This window comes from Ranitomeya variabilis, chromosome 4 (assembly GCF_051348905.1).
Source record: "Ranitomeya variabilis isolate aRanVar5 chromosome 4, aRanVar5.hap1, whole genome shotgun sequence".
Classification (NCBI taxonomy): Eukaryota; Metazoa; Chordata; class Amphibia; order Anura; family Dendrobatidae; genus Ranitomeya; species Ranitomeya variabilis.
The window spans coordinates 722,972,157-722,990,415 of record NC_135235.1 but is presented as its reverse complement, the minus strand read 5'-3'; the positions used below and the strand labels follow the sequence as shown (position 1 = coordinate 722,990,415).

Here is an 18,259-nt window from a genome sequence, read left to right as displayed (position 1 = left end):
GCGCAGAGCCGCGCAGTACACAGCGCAGAGCCGCGCAGTACAAAGCGCAGAGCCGCGCAGTATACAGCGCAGAGCCGCGTAGTATACAGCGCAGAGCCGTGTAGTATACAGCGCAGAGCCACGCAGTATACAGCGCAGAGCCACGCAATATACAGCGCAGAGCCACGTAGTTATACTGCCCAGTCACGTAGTATATTGTCCAGTCACATAGTATACTGCATATCCCTGTTAAAAAAAAAAAAAAGAATTAAAATAAAAAAGTTACATACTCACCTCCTGGAGCGGCCGGTATCTGATGGTTGTTGCACCTCCTAGAGCGGGCGGCACACGATGCTTGTTGCACCTGGAGTGGCCGGTACCCGATGCTTGTTGCGCGCTCCGGTCCCAAGAGTGCATTGCGGTCTCATGAGATGATGACGTAGCGGTGTTGTGAGACAGAAAGACGGAAGTGCCCTTAGACAATTATATAGTAGATTACCCCGCTCACCAAATCGGACCCGAGGGGCCCGGCTCACCAAATCGGACCCAGAGTGACCCCGCCCACCAAATCGGACCCAGAGTGACCCCGCCCACCAAATCGGACCCAGAGTGACCCCTTCCACCAAATCAGACCCAGAGTGACCCCTTCCACCAAATCGGACCCAGAGTGACCCCACCCACCAAATCGGACCCTGAGGTGCCCAGCCCACCAAATGAGACCCTGAGGTGCCCAGCCCACCAAATCGGACCGAGTGACCCCACCCACCAAATTGGTCCCTAAGGTGCCCCGCCCACCAAATCGGACCCAGAGTGGCTCCGCCCACCGAATCGGACCCAGAGTGGCCGCGCCCACAGAATCGGACCAAAAGTGACCCCGCCCACCGAATCGGACCTAGATTTACCCCGCCCACAAAATCAGACCCAGATTGACCCAACCCACCAAATCGGACCGCCTGAGGGGCACCCAAGTGTGAAAGTCTTGCAGGGGCAGCCCGGGCACCATTCCAAAGCACTATCTGTAGTTCCTTCAGGAAATACCCATCTAGTTATAGTGCTTTGGAACAAAGCACTATACTGTTATTCCACCGTGGTAAACTTCTTCTTATTCTTATTATTCAGTCCGCACGTAATGCGGCCCGAACCGCTAAACTCACAGACTCCAGTGAGGTGTCATTTCGAAGCCAGCGTTCCTGAGAGGTGTGCTAAGTATTTTTCGTGTCGATCGGATTTGTAGTTTTTGCGCAATTTGTGTTTGAAAAAAGTCTTTCAATGCATTTCAATGGAGAAATTTTCCTATACGTTTATAATGGGCTGGTTTCTGAGGCAATTTCTAAAAATAACTGCCACCTGGCTGATTAGCTCATTGATATGCGCAGTCAGACACAGTTACTATGCCAACGCCTATGAAATCTACATCAGCTCACCAGGTCACAAGTTTTGTCAGATAATATCAGCTCTTAAAGTGACAGTACAGCACAATTACAAAACACTATCCGTAGTCTTATGATTATTAGACTGTGGCCCGATTCTAACTCATCGGGTATTCTAGAATATGCATGTCCACGTAGTATATTGCACAGCCACGCAGTATACAGTGCAGAGCCGTGCAGTACACAGCGCAGAGCCGCGCAGTACACAGCGCAGAGCCGCGCAGTACACAGCGCAGAGCCGCGCAGTACACAGCGCAGAGCCGCGCAGTACAAAGCGCAGAGCCGCGCAGTACAAAGCGCAGAGCCGCGCAGTACACAGCGCAGAGCCGCGCAGTACACAGCGCAGAGCCGTGCAGTACACAGCGCAGAGCCGCGCAGTATAAAGCGCAGAGCCGTGCAGTACACAGCGCAGAGCCGCGCAGTACACAGCGCAGAGCCGTGCAGTACACAGCGCAGAGCCGCGCAGTACAAAGCGCAGAGCCGAGCAGTACACAGCGCAGAGCCGCGCAGTACACAGCGCAGAGCCGCGCAGTACACAGCGCAGAGCCGCGCAGTATAAAGCGCAGAGCCGCGCAGTACACAGCGCAGAGCCGCGCAGTACACAGCGCAGAGCCGTGCAGTACACAGCGCAGAGCCGAGCAGTTTAAAGCGCAGAGCCGTGCAGTACACAGCGCAGAGCCGCGCAGTACACAGCGCAGAGCCGTGCAGTACACAGCGCAGAGCCGTGCAGTACACAGCGCAGAGCCGCGCAGTACACAGCGCAGAGCCGCGCAGTACACAGCGCAGAGCCGCGCAGTATAAAGCGCAGAGCCGCGCAGTATAAAGCGCAGAGCCGCGCAGTACACAGCGCAGAGCCGCGCAGTACACAGCGCAGAGCCGTGCAGTAAACAGCGCAGAGCCGCGCAGTATAAAGCGCAGAGCCGTGCAGTACACAGCGCAGAGCCGCGCAGTACACAGCGCAGAGCCGTGCAGTACACAGCACAGAGCCGCGCAGTATAAAGCGCAGAGCCGTGCAGTACACAGCGCAGAGCCGTGCAGTACACAGCGCAGAGCCGCGCAGTACACAGCGCAGAGCCATGCAGTACACAGCGCAAAGCCGCGCAGTATAAAGCGCAGAGCCGCGCAGTATAAAGCGGAGAGCCGCGCAGTACACAGTGCAGAGCCGAGCAGTACACAGCGCAGAGCCGCGCAGTAGACAGCGCAGAGCCGTGCAGTACAGAGCGCAGAGCCGCACAGTATAAAGCGCAGAGCCGCGCAGTATACCGCGCAGAGCCGTGCAGTACACAGCGCAGAGCCGCGCAGTACACAGCGCAGAGCCGCGCAGTACACAGCGCAGAGCCGCGCAGTACACAGCGCAGAGCCGCGCAGTACACAGCGCAGAGCCGCGCAGTACACAGCGCAGAGCCGCGCAGTACACAGCGCAGAGCCGCGCAGTACACAGCGCAGAGCCGCGCAGTATACAGCGCAGAGCTGCGCAGTACACAGCGCAGAGCCGCGCAGTACAGAGCGCAGAGCCGCGCAGTATAAAGCGCAGAGCCGCGCAGTACACAGCGCAGAGCCGCGCAGTACACAGCGCAGAGCCGCGCAGTACACAGTGCAGAGCCGCACAGTACACAGCACAGAGCCGCGCAGTACACAGCGCAGAGCCACCCAGTATACAGCGCAGAGCCGCGCAGTACGCAGCGTAGAGCCACGCAGTATGCAGCGCAGAGCCGCGCAGTATACAGCGCTGAGCCGCGTAGTATACAGCGCAGAGCCCCGCAGTATACAGTGCAGAGCCCCGCAGTATACAGCGCAGACACGCGCAGTACACAGCACGGACACGCGCAGTACACAGCGCAGAGCCGCGCAGTACACAGCGCAGAGCCGCGTAGTATACAGCGAAGAGCCACGCAGTATATAGCGCAGAGCCGCGCAGTACAAAGCGCAGAGCTGCGCAGAGCTGCGCAGTATACAGCGCAGAGCCGCGCAGTATACAGCGCAGAACGCGCAGTACACAGTGCAGAGCCGCGCAGTACACAGCGCAGAGCCGTGCAGTACACAGCGCAGAGCCGCGCAGTACACAGCGCAAAGCCACGCAGTATACAGCGCAGAGCCGCGTAGTATACAGCGCAGAGCCGCGTAGTATACAGCGCAGAGCCACGCAGTATACAGCACAGAGCCACGCAGTATACAGCACAGAGCCACGTAGTTATACTGCCCAGTCAGGTAGTATATTGTCCAGTCACATAGTATACTGCATATCCCTGTTAAAAAAAAAAAGAATTAAAATAAAAAAGTTACATACTCACCTCCTGGAGCGGCCGGTATCTGATGGTTGTTGCACCTCCTAGAGCGGCCGGTACACGATGCTTGTTGCACCTGGAGTGGCCGGTACCCGATGCTTGTTGCGCGCTCCGGTCCCAAGAGTGCATTGCGGTCTCACGAGATGATGACGTAGCGGTGTTGTGAGACAGAAAGACGGAAGTGCCCTTAGATAATTAGATAGTAGATTACCCCGCTCACCAATTCGGAACCCGAGAGGCCCGGCCCACCAAATCGGACCCCGAGGGGCCCGGCCCACCAAATCGGACCCAGAGTGACCCCGCCCCCTAAATCAGACCCAGAGTGACCCCGCCCACCAAATCGGACCCAGAGTGGCTCCGCCCACCAAATCGGACCCAGAGTGACCCCTTCCACCAAATCAGACCCAGAGTGACCCCTTCCACCAAATCGGACCCAGAGTGACCCCTTCCACCAAATCGGGCCCAGAGTGACCCCGCCCACCAAATCGGACCCAGAGTGACCCCACCCACCAAATCGGACCCTGAGGTGCCCAGCCCACCAAATCAGACCCTGAGGTGCCCAGCCCACCAAATCGGACCGAGTGACCCCACCCACCAAATTGGTCCCTAAGGTGCCCCGCCCACCAAATCGGACCCAGAGTGGCTCCGCCCACCGAATCGGACCCAGAGTGGCCGCGCCCACAGAATCGGACCAAAAGTGACCCCGCCCACCGAATCGGACCTAGATTTACCCCGCCCACAAAATCAGACCCAGATTGACCCAACCCACCAAATCGGACCGCCTGAGGGGCACCCAAGTGTGAAAGTCTTGCAGGGGCAGCCCGGGCACCATTCCAAAGCACTATCTGTAGTTCCTTCAGGAAATACCCATCTAGTTATTATAGTGCTTTGGAACAAAGCACTATACTGTTATTCCACCGTGGTAAACTTCTTCTTATTCTTATTATTCAGTCCGCACGTAATGCGGCCCGAACCGCTAAACTCACAGACTCCAGTGAGGTGTCATTTCGAAGCCAGCGTTCCTGAGAGGTGTGCTAAGTATTTTTCGTGTCGATCGGATTTGTAGTTTTTGCGCAATTTGTGTTTGAAAAAAGTCTTTCAATGCGTTTCAATGGAGAAATTTTCCTAAACGTTTATAATGGGCTGGTTTCTGAGGCAATTTCTAAAAATAACTGCCACCTGGCTGATTAGCTCATTGATATGCGCAGTCAGACACAGTTACTATGCCAACGCCTATGAAATCTACATCAGCTCACCAGGTCACAAGTTTTGTCAGATAATATCAGCTCTTAAAGTGACAGTACAGCACAATTACAAAACACTATCCGTAGTCTTATGATTATTAGACTGTGGCCCGATTCTAACTCATCGGGTATTCTAGAATATGCATGTCCACGTAGTATATTGCACAGCCACGCAGTATACAGTGCAGAGCCGTGCAGTACACAGCGCAGAGCCGCGCAGTACACAGCGCAGAGCCGCGCAGTACACAGCGCAGAGCCGCGCAGTATAAAGCGCAGAGCCGCGCAGTACACAGCGCAGAGCCGCGCAGTACACAGCGCAGAGCCGTGCAGTACACAGCGCAGAGCCGCGCAGTATAAAGCGCAGAGCCGTGCAGTACACAGCGCAGAGCCGCGCAGTACACAGCGCAGAGCCGTGCAGTACACAGCGCAGAGCCGCGCAGTACAAAGCGCAGAGCCGTGCAGTACACAGCGCAGAGCCGCGCAGTACACAGCGCAGAGCCGCGCAATACACAGCGCAGAGCCGCGCAGTATAAAGCGCAGAGCCGCGCAGTACACAGCGCAGAGCCGCGCAGTACACAGCGCAGAGCCGTGCAGTACACAGCGCAGAGCCGCGCAGTTTAAAGCGCAGAGCCGTGCAGTACACAGCGCAGAGCCGCGCAGTACACAGCGCAGAGCCGTGCAGTACACAGCGCAGAGCCGCGCAGTATAAAGCGCAGAGCCGTGCAGTACACAGCGCAGAGCCGCGCAGTACACAGCGCAGAGCCGCGCAGTACACAGCGCAGAGCCGCGCAGTATAAAGCGCAGAGCCGCGCAGTATAAAGCGCAGAGCCGCGCAGTACACAGCGCAGAGCCGCGCAGTACACAGCGCAGAGCCGTGCAGTACACAGCGCAGAGCCGCGCAGTATAAAGCGCAGAGCCGTGCAGTACACAGCGCAGAGCCGCGCAGTACACAGCGCAGAGCCGTGCAGTACACAGCGCAGAGCCGCGCAGTATAAAGCGCAGAGCCGTGCAGTACACAGCGCAGAGCCGTGCAGTACACAGCGCAGAGCCGCGCAGTACACAGCGCAGAGCCATGCAGTACACAGCGCAAAGCCGCGCAGTATAAAGCGCAGAGCCGCGCAGTATAAAGCGGAGAGCCGCGCAGTACACAGTGCAGAGCCGAGCAGTACACAACGCAGAGCCGCGCAGTAGACAGCGCAGAGCCGTGCAGTACAGAGCGCAGAGCCGCACAGTATAAAGCGCAGAGCCGCGCAGTATACCGCGCAGAGCCGTGCAGTACACAGCGCAGAGCCGCGCAGTACACAGCGCAGAGCCGCGCAGTACACAGCGCAGAGCCGCGCAGTACATAGCGCAGAGCCGCGCAGTACACAGCGCAGAGCCGCGCAGTACACAGCGCAGAGCCGCGCAGTATACAGCGCAGAGCTGCGCAGTACACAGCGCAGAGCCGAGCAGTACAGAGCGCAGAGCCGCACAGTATAAAGCGCAGAGCCGCGCAGTACACAGCGCAGAGCCGCGCAGTACACAGCGCAGAGCCGCGCAGTACACAGTGCAGAGCCGCACAGTACACAGCACAGAGCCGCGCAGTACACAGCGCAGAGCCACCCAGTATACAGCGCAGAGCCGCGCAGTACGCAGCGTAGAGCCACGCAGTATGCAGCGCAGAGCCGCGCAGTATACAGCGCTGAGCCGCGTAGTATACAGCGCAGAGCCCCGCAGTATACAGTGCAGAGCCCCGCAGTATACAGCGCAGACACGCGCAGTACACAGCACGGACACGCGCAGTACACAGCGCAGAGCCGCGCAGTACACAGCGCAGAGCCGCGTAGTATACAGCGAAGAGCCACGCAGTATATAGCGCAGAGCCGCGCAGTACAAAGCGCAGAGCTGCGCAGAGCTGCGCAGTATACAGCGCAGAGTCGCGCAGTATACAGCGCAGAACGCGCAGTACACAGTGCAGAGCCGCGCAGTACACAGCGCAGAGCCGTGCAGTACACAGCGCAGAGCCGCGCAGTACACAGCGCAGAGCCACGCAGTATACAGCGCAGAGCCGCGTAGTATACAGCGCAGAGCCGCGTAGTATACAGCGCAGAGCCACGCAGTATACAGCACAGAGCCACGCAGTATACAGCGCAGAGCCACGTAGTTATACTGCCCAGTCACGTAGTATATTGTCCAGTCACATAGTATACTGCATATCCCTGTTAAAAAAAAAAAGAATTAAAATAAAAAAGTTACATACTCACCTCCTGGAGCGGCCGGTATCTGATGGTTGTTGCACCTCCTAGAGCGGCCGGTACACGATGCTTGTTGCACCTGGAGTGGCCGGTACCCGATGCTTGTTGCGCGCTCCGGTCCCAAGAGTGCATTGCGGTCTCACGAGATGATGACGTAGCGGTGTTGTGAGACAGAAAGACGGAAGTGCCCTTAGATAATTAGATAGTAGATTACCCCGCTCACCAATTCGGAACCCGAGAGGCCCGGCCCACCAAATCGGACCCCGAGGGGCCCGGCCCACCAAATCGGACCCCGAGGGGCCCCGCCCCCTAAATCAGACCCAGAGTGACCCCGCCCACCAAATCGGACCCAGAGTGGCTCCGCCCACCAAATCGGACCCAGAGTGACCCCTTCCACCAAATCAGACCCAGAGTGACCCCTTCCACCAAATCGGACCCAGAGTGACCCCTTCCACCAAATCGGGCCCAGAGTGACCCCGCCCACCAAATCGGACCCAGAGTGACCCCACCCACCAAATCGGACCCTGAGGTGCCCAGCCCACCAAATCAGACCCTGAGGTGCCCAGCCCACCAAATCGGACCGAGTGACCCCACCCACCAAATTGGTCCCTAAGGTGCCCCGCCCACCAAATCGGACCCAGAGTGGCTCCGCCCACCGAATCGGACCCAGAGTGGCCGCGCCCACAGAATCGGACCAAAAGTGACCCCGCCCACCGAATCGGACCTAGATTTACCCCGCCCACAAAATCAGACCCAGATTGACCCAACCCACCAAATCGGACCGCCTGAGGGGCACCCAAGTGTGAAAGTCTTGCAGGGGCAGCCCGGGCACCATTCCAAAGCACTATCTGTAGTTCCTTCAGGAAATACCCATCTAGTTCTTATTATTATTATTCAGTCCGCACGTAATGCGGCCCGAACCGCTAAACTCACAGACTCCAGTGAGGTGTCATTTCGAAGCCAGCGTTCCTGAGAGGTGTGCTAAGTATTTTTCGTGTCGATCGGATTTGTAGTTTTGGCGCAATTTGCGTTTGAAAAAAGTGTCTCAATGCATTTCAATAGGGAAATTTTCCAATACGTTTATAATGGGCCTGATTTCTGAGGCAATTTCTAAAAATAACTGCCACCTGGCTGATTACCTCATTGATATGCGCAGTGAGACCCAGTTACTATGCCAACGCCTATAAACTCTACCAGCCCACCAGGTCACAAGTTTTGTCAGATATCAGCTCTTAAAGTGACAGTACAGCACAATTACAAAGCACTATCTGTAGTCTTATCATTATTGCCCCGCTCACCAAATCGGACCCAGCCCACCAAATCGGACGAGAGTGCCCCCGCTTGCCAAATCGGACCCAGAGTGCCCCCGCCCGCCAAATCGGACCCAGAGTGGCGCCGCCCGCCAAATCGGACCCAGAGTGGCGCCGCCCGCCAAATCGGACCCAGAGTGGCGCCGCCCGCCAAATCGGACCCAGAGTGGCGCCGCCCGCCAAATCGGACCCAGAGTGGCGCCGCCCGCCAAATCGGACCCAGAGTGGCGCCGCCCGCCAAATCGGACCCAGAGTGGCGCCGCCCGCCAAATCGGACCCAGAGTGACCCGGCCCACCAAATCGGACCCAGAGTGACCCGGGCCACCAAATCGGACCCAGAGTGACCCGGGCCACCAAATCGGACCCAGAGTGACCCGGGCCACCAAATCGGACCCAGAGTGACCCGGGCCACCAAATCGGACCCAGAGTGACCCGGGCCACCAAATCGGGCCCAGAGTGACCCGGCCCACCAAATCGGGCCCAGAGTGACCCGGCCCACCAAATGGGACCCAGAGTGACCCGGCCCACCAAATGGGACCCAGAGTGACCCGGCCCACCAAATGGGACCCAGAGTGACCCGGCCCACCAAATCGGACCCAGAGTGACCCGGGCCACCAAATCGGACCCAGAGTGACCCGGGCCACCAAATCGGACCCAGAGTGACCCGGACCACCAAATCGGACCCAGAGTGACCCGGGCCACCAAATCGGACCCAGAGTGACCCGGGCCACCAAATCGGACCCAGAGTGACCCGGGCCACCAAATGGGACCCAGAGTGACCCGGGCCACCAAATCGGACCCAGAGTGACCCGGGCCACCAAATGGGACCCAGAGTGACCCGGGCCACCAAATGGGACCAAGAGTGACCCGGGCCACCAAATGGGACCCAGAGTGACCCGGCCCACCAAATGGGACCCAGAGTGACCCGGCCCACCAAATGGGACCCAGAGTGACCCGGCCCACCAAATGGGACCCAGAGTGACCCGGCCCACCAAATGGGACCCAGAGTGACCCGGCCCACCAAATCGGACCCAGAGTGACCCGGCCCACCAAATCGGACCCAGAGTGACCCGGCCCACCAAGCCTCAACCCTGTGGGGCTACAACTACCAAACCAGCGCCTGAGGGGCACCCAAGTGTGAAAGTCTTGCAGGGGCAGCCCGGGCACCATTCCAAAGCACTATCTGTAGTTCCTTCAGGAAATACCCATCTAGTTATTCTTCTTATTATTCAGTCCGCACGTAATGCGGCCCGAACCGCTAAACTCACAGACTCCAGTGAGGTGTCATTTCGAAGCCAGCGTTCCTGAGAGGTGTGCTAAGTATTTTTCGTGTCGATCGGATTTGTAGTTTTGGCGCAATTTGCGTTTGAAAAAAGTGTCTCAATGCGTTTCAATAGGGAAATTTTCCAATACGTTTATAATGGGCCTGATTTCTGAGGCAATTTCTAAAAATAACTGCCACCTGGCTGATTAGCTCATTGATATGCGCAGTGAGACCCAGTTACTATGCCAACGCCTATAAACTCTACATCAGCCCACCAGGTCACAAGTTTTGTCAGATAATGTCCGCTCTTAAAGTGACAGTAGAGCACAATTCCAAAACACTATCTGTAGTCTTATAATTATTGCCCCGCTCACCAAATCGGACCCAGCCCACCAAATCGGACCAGAGTGCCCCCTCTTGCCAAATCGGACCCAGAGTGGCGCCGCCCGCCAAATCGGACCCAGAGTGGCGCCGCCCGCCAAATCGGACCCAGAGTGGCGCCGCCCGCCAAATCGGACCCAGAGTGACCCGGGCCACCAACTCGGACCCAGAGTGACCTGGGCCACCAACTCGGACCCAGAGTGACCCGGGCCACCAAATTGGACCCAGAGTGACCCGGGCCACCAAATCGGACCCAGAGTGACCCGGCCCACAAAATCGGACCCAGAGTGACCCGGCCCACCAAATCGGACCCAGAGTGACCCGGCCCACCAAATCGGACCCAGAGTGACCCGGGCCACCAAATCGGACCCAGAGTGACCCGGCCCACCAAATCGGACCCAGAGTGACCCGGCCCACCAAATCGGACCCAGAGTGACCCGGCCCACCAAATCGGACCCAGAGTGACCCGGCCCACCAAATCGGACCCAGAGTGACCCGGCCCACCAAATCGGACCCAGAGTGACCCGGCCCACCAAATCGGACCCAGAGTGACCCGGGCCACCAAATCGGACCCAGAGTGACCCGGGCCACCAAATCCTCAACCCTGAGGGGCTACAACTACCAAACCAGCATCTGAGGGGCACCCAAGTGTGAAAGTCTTGCAGGGGCAGCCCGGGCACCATTCCAAAGCACTATCTGTAGTTCCTTCAGGAAATACCCATCTAGTTATTATTATTATATTATATTCCCTATGCCCAGTAATAGGGAATCTCAAGCACCGATCTCCACCCGCAGAGCCACACTCCACATAGAGAATAATGAAGCCTCCAGCACCGACCTCCACCCGCAGAGCCGCACTCCACATAGAGAATAATGGGGCATCCAGCACCGACCTCCACCCGCAGAGCCACACTCCACATAGAGAATAATGGAGCCTCCAGCACCGACCTCCACCCGCAGAGCCGCACTCCACATAGAGAATAATGGAGCCTCCAGCACCGACCTCCACCCGCAGAGCTGCACTCCACATAGAGAATAATGGAGCCTCCAGCACCGACCTCCACCCGCAGAGCTGACTCCACATAGAGAATAATGGAGCCTCCAGCACCGACCTCCACCCGCAGAGCTGACTCCACATAGAGAATAATGGAGCCTCCAGCACCGACCTCCACCCGCAGAGCCGCACTCCACATAGAGAATAATGGAGCCTCCAGCACCGACCTCCACCCGCAGAGCCGCACTCCACATAGAGAATAATGGAGCCTCCAGCACCGACCTCCACCCGCAGAGCCGCACTCCACATAGAGAGTAATGGAGCCTCCGGCACCGACCTCCACCCGCAGAGCCGCACTCCACATAGAGAATAATGGAGCCTCCAGCACCGACCTCCACCCGCAGAGCCGCACTCCACATAGAGAATAATGGAGCCTCCAGCACCGACCTCCACCCACACTCCACATAGAGAATAATGGAGCCTCCAGCACCGACCTCCAGCCGCAGAGCCGCACTCCACATAGAGAATAATGGAGCCTCCAGCACCGACCTCCACCCGCAGAGCCGCACTCCACATAGAGAATAATGGAGCCTCCAGCACCGACCTCCACCCGCAGAGCCGCACTCCACATAGAGAATAATGGAGCCTCCAACACCTCAGTGGTCATATGATCAGATGCCTCAGTGTATGTGAATCCTAATTGTAATAGATGTTTTTTGCTGTTATTGTGAACAGTTAAGCAAGTTAAAGATGAAATGATGTCTAAAAGGCCTAAAGTTAAAGATGACACATTTCTTTTGTATTTTAGGTATATACAGTATATACACTCACCGGCCACTTTATTAGGTACACCATGCTAGTAACGGGTTGGACCCCCTTTTGCCTTCAGAACCGCCTCAATTCTTCGTGGCATAGATTCAACAAGGTGCTGGAAGCATTCCTCAGAGATTTTGGTCCATATTGACATGATGGCATCACACAGTTGCCGCAGATTTGTCGGCTGCACATCCCAAAGATGCTCCATACAAGGCAGGATGGATCCATGCTTTCATGTTGTTTACGCCAAATTCTGACCCTACCATCCGAATGTCGCAGCAGAAATCGAGACTCATCAGACCAAGCAACGTTTTTCCAATCTTCTACTGTCCAATTTCGATGAGCTTGTACAAATTGTAGCCTCAGTTTCCTGTTCTTAGCTGAAAGGAGTGGTACCCGGTGTGGTCTTCTGCTGCTGTAGCCCATCTGCCTCAAAGTTTGACGCACTGTGCGTTCAGAGATGCTCTTAGGCCTACCTTGGTTGTAACGGGTGGCGATTTGAGTCACTGTTGCCTTTCTATCAGCTCGAACCAGTCTGCCCATTCTCCTCTGACCTCTGGCATCAACAAGGCATTTCCGCCCACAGAACTGCCGCTCACTGGATTTTTTTTCTTTTTTGGACCATTCTCAGTAAACCCTAGAGATGGTTGTGCGTGAAAATCCCAGTAGATCAGCAGTTTCTGAAATACTCAGACCAGCCCTTCTGGCACCAACAACCATGCCACGTTCAAAGGCACTCAAATCACCTTTCTTCCCCATACTGATGCTCGGTTTGAACTGCAGGAGATTGTCTTGACCATGTCTACATGCCTAAATGCACTGAGTTGCCGCCATGTGATTGGCTGATTAGAAATTAAGTGTTAACAAGAAGTTGGACAGGTGTACCTAATAAAGTGGCCAGTGAGTGTATATTTTTTTAGCGTTTTTCCCATACCAGGTTTTTCCCATACCAGGTGTTACCTCTCAGGAGCTTCGGCTCCACACACTGACTTCTGCCAGTGCTGGTTCACAGGGGAAAGCTGCCTCACTGGGATCACCGTCCTTATGACCAGGGCCCCTCAGATAGTCCAGACCCACAGTAGGAACTGTGGCTTCCCTAGCACAGAAACTGTCTCAGGCTCTGTAGATGCAGCCTTTCCATGCGCTTCCAGGAAGTCCAATCACAGGCACTTCCAACACACAGGCCATCAGTCCATGATCTTCCCCAGTGCTTACAGGACTCCAGTCCATCCGCGGACAATCCAACACTGACCATTTCATGACTCCCACTCTTACCAGGTGCTTCCAGGACTCCAGTCCATCCCAGGACAATCCAACACCCTCGAGCATTCAGTCCATAGCCTCAGTAGTGCTTCCAGGACTCCAGCCCACTTCAGGACAATCCAACACTGACCGTCTATTAGGTCCACGGTCTCAGGTGCTTGCAGGACTTCTCCAATGCCAGGAGACTCCAACACTGACTGTCCAGGACCTTGCACATGGAACAAACGGAACCATACACAGGAACCACACCGGAACATGTGACCCACACCCTGGTCACATTATATACCTGTAACCACTCCCTGGGTGGGAGTGTGGGTGTGTGTGGCTAGTTTGACCCTCCCATCTCTCATAAGTAGCCCCGCCAGTCTCCCATTAGCATTACACAATCACTTGTGGGACTACAGTTCCCAGCACACCAACTTAACTTCAGACTGACAGCGCAGTGTCTTCCTCTGCAACACACACCGGCCAGATACACTCCTGCCGGACTTTGTCTCATCACATTTATGCCCCCATTTATGCATCTTGAAGCGCACACACAGCGCCCCGTGGCTGTAACGTGGGTCACTGCACCACATACCTCCCCCCTTTGTTCAACCCTATTGGGGTGGACACATGACATAAACCCGGGGTTCCGATACCGGGTACGCAAGTCACCTTGCCCTACCAGTCGAGAGGACCGTCTCAGTCGGATTTGAGCATCCCTCATCATCACACCCTTGTTAGGTTTTCCCCGCCCCAGCGGTCAGTGTCGGCCTTGGGTTTCAACCTTCGAGTCACCATCCGTCTATGTCACCAGATCTTTAGTCACCACATTTTTGCTACAAGTTCTTCCACCTATGTCACTCATCCCTGAGTCAACTGAGGTGACACTACTCCTTTCAATAGGCTGGGTACTTCCACCCTTTTTCTTGTCCACATTTCGGGTCAAACGTGGCAGCCCTCTTCCATCAACTGAATGCAGTAGTCCTGTAAGGCGTCGTCCTTTAACTCTTAGCTGCTCCATTTCCTTCAAATATACCATACGATATTCCAACAGAGTTCGTATTTCGCTAAGACTCTCCTCTGTTCCTACAACGAAGAAGGGAACCATACCTTTTTCCGAGGCAACTGTACTTCGTGAACACCAGGTATTTTCAACCTCACCACTCCAGATTTATCCACCATTTCTTGCATGGCTTGACCATTCCTTCCAATGACTCTTTTTACCATAGAGACGGGTATCTGTATTACAGTTTCCTGACGACTCCCAGCTTTTCTCACATGCTCCAGTCATCTATCAGCGTCTTCATTCTGCAATTGGATCATCCACTTTGTGCACACATATCTCCAGTGTATGTCACTCAGGGTAGCTACTCTCTTTGCTGTGACATCAGTTGTGGACAGTATCACTAACTGACTTGTTTCCAGGGTCCAGCTCACCTTACACGCCCCCACAGCCTTCTTGAACCCTTCATGCATAGACTCCCTGGCACATGCCTCTCTCAGGTCTTCAGGTACGTCTATCATGCACTTGAACAAGGAACTCTCCTTCTCTTCTGCTGTCATTAGACACCCATCTTGTTCAGCTTTCAGAACCGACTTCCTCTGAATATCACCAGTTTCCAGATGTTTGGCCAGGATAGACACCTGCCGCTCCACCTTCTCCCAGGCTGCTTTATGCATTGACTGGCTTTCTTCCAGGCGACCTCTGAGCTCCGCCACCTCTTTCTCTAAGGCACTCACACGGCACTCAGCAGCCTGTCTCCAAAGCTCCTCTTGCTTTAACCGGGTTTCTACTTCAGGCCCCACTCCTTTGGTGGCCTTCTGCTCTTCTTCACAAGGTGCAACTGGTACCATTTCTTTGCACCCTTTATGTCTCCAGCGACAGGAAGATTTTTTCTTTTGGTGGGGCTCTTCTTTACTGTACTCCCTTGCTTCCTCAGAGTCACAGTCACCCGCATAGTCTGTGTCACACCCCACAGTATGGTGAACTCCCAAGTCACTCTCTAACTGGGTGTCAGCTCCACAGGTTCTATTTACCACACTACAAACCATCATATTGGGGTACACATCAGGTGACATCATGTCCATAAGTTGGGCCCATCCACGACTTCCTTTGGTCACCAGTTTATCTGACCCGTCAGTTTTGGGAGGTGTTACTTCCAACGTCGTGTCACTAAGTTGGGCCCGTCCACCATTTTCCTTGGTCACGCCCACCTTAGGACTGTCAACTATTGGGGGTGCATTCTCTGCAACAGTTTTCATACACATTAACCCCACAGACACTTTCCCTTTTTTCCACCAGTCCCACAGGGTTTCCAAGTCTCGCCCTATTACCATAGTGTACCCTAAGTCCGGGACTACCCTTACTTCGTGGTATGTGGACTCCTCTGTCGTGTCAATGTAAAGGCAGGCTGTCAAATGTCGTTTAACATCCCCACCTGTGTCATTCACTCTTGTCCCTAACCCAGGTGACACAGTGCATTCAGAAGGGGTTCTCAGAAAAGTCACTTCACTCCCTGGGTCTATCAGTCCCACCACACTTTCTCCATCCAAAGAAAAGGAGCACTGTTGTGACAAAACATTAGCTGAGCAATTCACAGTATAGCATGGACCTGCATAGCACAACTGCACCTGGGGCCCACCGATCTGTGCCACCCCTTTAACTTCAGGAGGCTCTGCCCTTTTTTTGGATTCCACCCCTTTAGGGCCACCACCCCTTTTTGGGCAACTACTACCTTTTGGGAAACCGCCCCCTTTTTGGACTCCGCCTCTTTTTTGGCAACCATCCCTGATTGGGTTTTCCGCACCATTTTTGGGACACTACCCCTTTTAGGGACACCACACAATGGTATTCTCCGACACCAGTTCACACAGTACAGGAAAAAACATGTCTCTTTGGGTCGCACTGGCCTTTTAAGAGACTGCAAAAAAAAAAAAGTTTTGTTTTTTGTTTCAACTCTTCACCAGCTCCTGCTGGCAATCACAAGCCGCTGCTGCTGAACCTCTTGCTGCAACTGCAGCTATGCTCCACAAGGCTCTACACGGCTCCACCGCAAACTTTGTGGACCCGCCGATCCACAGCAAGACGCTTGTCACCTTTGTGGACTCACTGATCCACAGCAAGACGCTTGTCACCTTCATAACCCCGCCGAGTTACAGTCATTAACTCCGCACGTGCGCCCTGGATCGTTGCCGGCTTCGAGCACCATATGTAGCATTTCCCTTACTTCGGGTTTTGGGGGACACTCGCTTTGCACGGGAATAACACATACAGGCACGATTTCTCACACAAATTAAGTCCATTCCGGTTTATTAAAGCGTCATAAACCGCACCGTAAGCCAGGTTACACGTCACCAGCTTACATAGTCTGTTACTTTAATACGTGTGGCTTTACAAAGCATTCGGTAGTCGCGTCTTATCTCTTCATTACAGTTCATTACATGCATCAATGGAACATATTAAACCCCGACAGTCTGTTCCAATGGCAGATGTGTTTCTGCGGTATATCACAGGTTTTTCCCATACCAGGGGTTACCTCTCAGGAGCTCCGGCTCCGCACACTGACTCCTGCCAGTGCTGCTTCACAGGGAAACTGCCTCACTGGGATCACCGTCCTTGTGACCAGGGCCCCTCGAATAGGCCAGACCCACAGTAGGAACTGTGGCTTCCCCAACACAGAAACCGTCTCAGGCTCTGTAGATGCAGCCTTTCCATGCGCTTCCAGGAAGTCCAATCACAGGCACTTCCAACACACAGGCCATCAGTCCATAATCTTCCCCAGTGCTTACAAGACTCCAGTCCATCCGCGGACAATCCAACACTGACCATTCCAGGACTCCCACTCTTACCAGGTGCTTCCAGGACTCCAGTCAATCCCAGGACAATCCAACACCCTCGAGCATTCAGTCCATAGCCTCAGTAGTGCTTCCAGGACTCCAGCCCACTTCAGGACAATCCAACACTGACCGTCTACTAGGTCCACGGTCTCAGGTGCTTGCAGGACTTCTCCAATGCCAGGAGACTCCAACACTGACTGTCCAGGACCTTGCACATGGAACAAACGGAACCATACACAGGAACCACACTGGAACATGTGACTCACACCCTGGTCACATTATATACCTGTAACCACTCCCTGGGTGGGAGTGTGGGTGTGTGTGTGGCTAGTTTAACCCTCCCATCTCTCATAACTAGCCCCGCCAGTCTCCCATTAGCATTATACAATCACTTGTGGGACTACAGGTCCCAGCACAACAACTTAACTTCAGACTGACAGTGCAGAGTCTTCCTCTGAAACACACACACCGGCCATTTACACTCCTGCCGGACTTTGTCTCATCACATTTATGCCATTTATGCATCTTGAAGCGCACACACAGTGCCCCGTGGCTGTAACGTGGGTCACTGCACCACATACCTCCCCCCTTTGTTCAACCCTATTGGGGTGGACACATGACATAAAACCGGGGTTCCGATACCGGGTACGCAAGTCACCTTGCCCTACCAGTCGAGAAGACCATCTCAGTCGGATTTGAGCATCCCTCATCATCACACCCTTGTTAGGTTTTCCCCGCCGCCAGCGGTCAGTTTGTCGGCCTTGGGTTTCAACCCTTGAGCCACCATCCATCTGTGTCACCAGATCTTTAGTCACCACATGCCTCCCCCCCCCCCGGCATTTTTTACATTTTAAAAAGTTCAAAAAGGAAAAGGCGGTGATGAAAAAGTTTGGGCACGCTTGAAGATATGTGTGCTCAGATAACTTTGACCCAGGTTTCACACCTTAATTAGCTTGTTAGGGTTACGGCTTGTTCGCTATCATTGTTAGGAAAGTCCAGGTGATGCAAATTTCCCAGCTTTGTAAAAACCCGGCCTCCTCTAACCTTGTGCCAAAAAACAGCAGCCATGTGTTCTAAGCAGCTGACTAGCTCTCTGACAATGGTGGAGGCCACAAAGCTGGAGAAGGATATAAGAAGATAACAAAGTGTTTTCTTCAAGCTGCCCTTTCCTCAGTTCAAAATGTAATTTAGAAATAGCAGTTACCAGGAACAGCGGAGGTCAAGATAAGGTCTGGAA

General features: G+C 54.8%; 3 protein-coding genes across 3 annotated transcripts in view; all 3 read right to left on the bottom strand.

Moving 5' to 3' along the window:
* LOC143768242 (uncharacterized) overlaps nucleotides 1-11,170 on the bottom strand; it is a 688,323-nt gene extending 677,153 nt beyond the window's left edge. Inside the window, exon 1 of the mRNA XM_077256935.1 lies at nucleotides 11,076-11,170. The gene's annotated coding sequence lies outside the window, so the exon portion shown is untranslated. The remainder of the gene's footprint in view (nucleotides 1-11,075) is intronic.
* The window catches only part of LOC143766657 (uncharacterized), a 1,190,188-nt gene that overhangs the window by 338,502 nt on the left and 833,427 nt on the right, over nucleotides 1-18,259 (bottom strand). The gene's annotated exons all lie outside the window — the stretch shown is intronic.
* Nucleotides 1-18,259, bottom strand: part of LOC143766661 (uncharacterized) — a 447,161-nt gene that overhangs the window by 428,815 nt on the left and 87 nt on the right. The window lies entirely within an intron of this gene.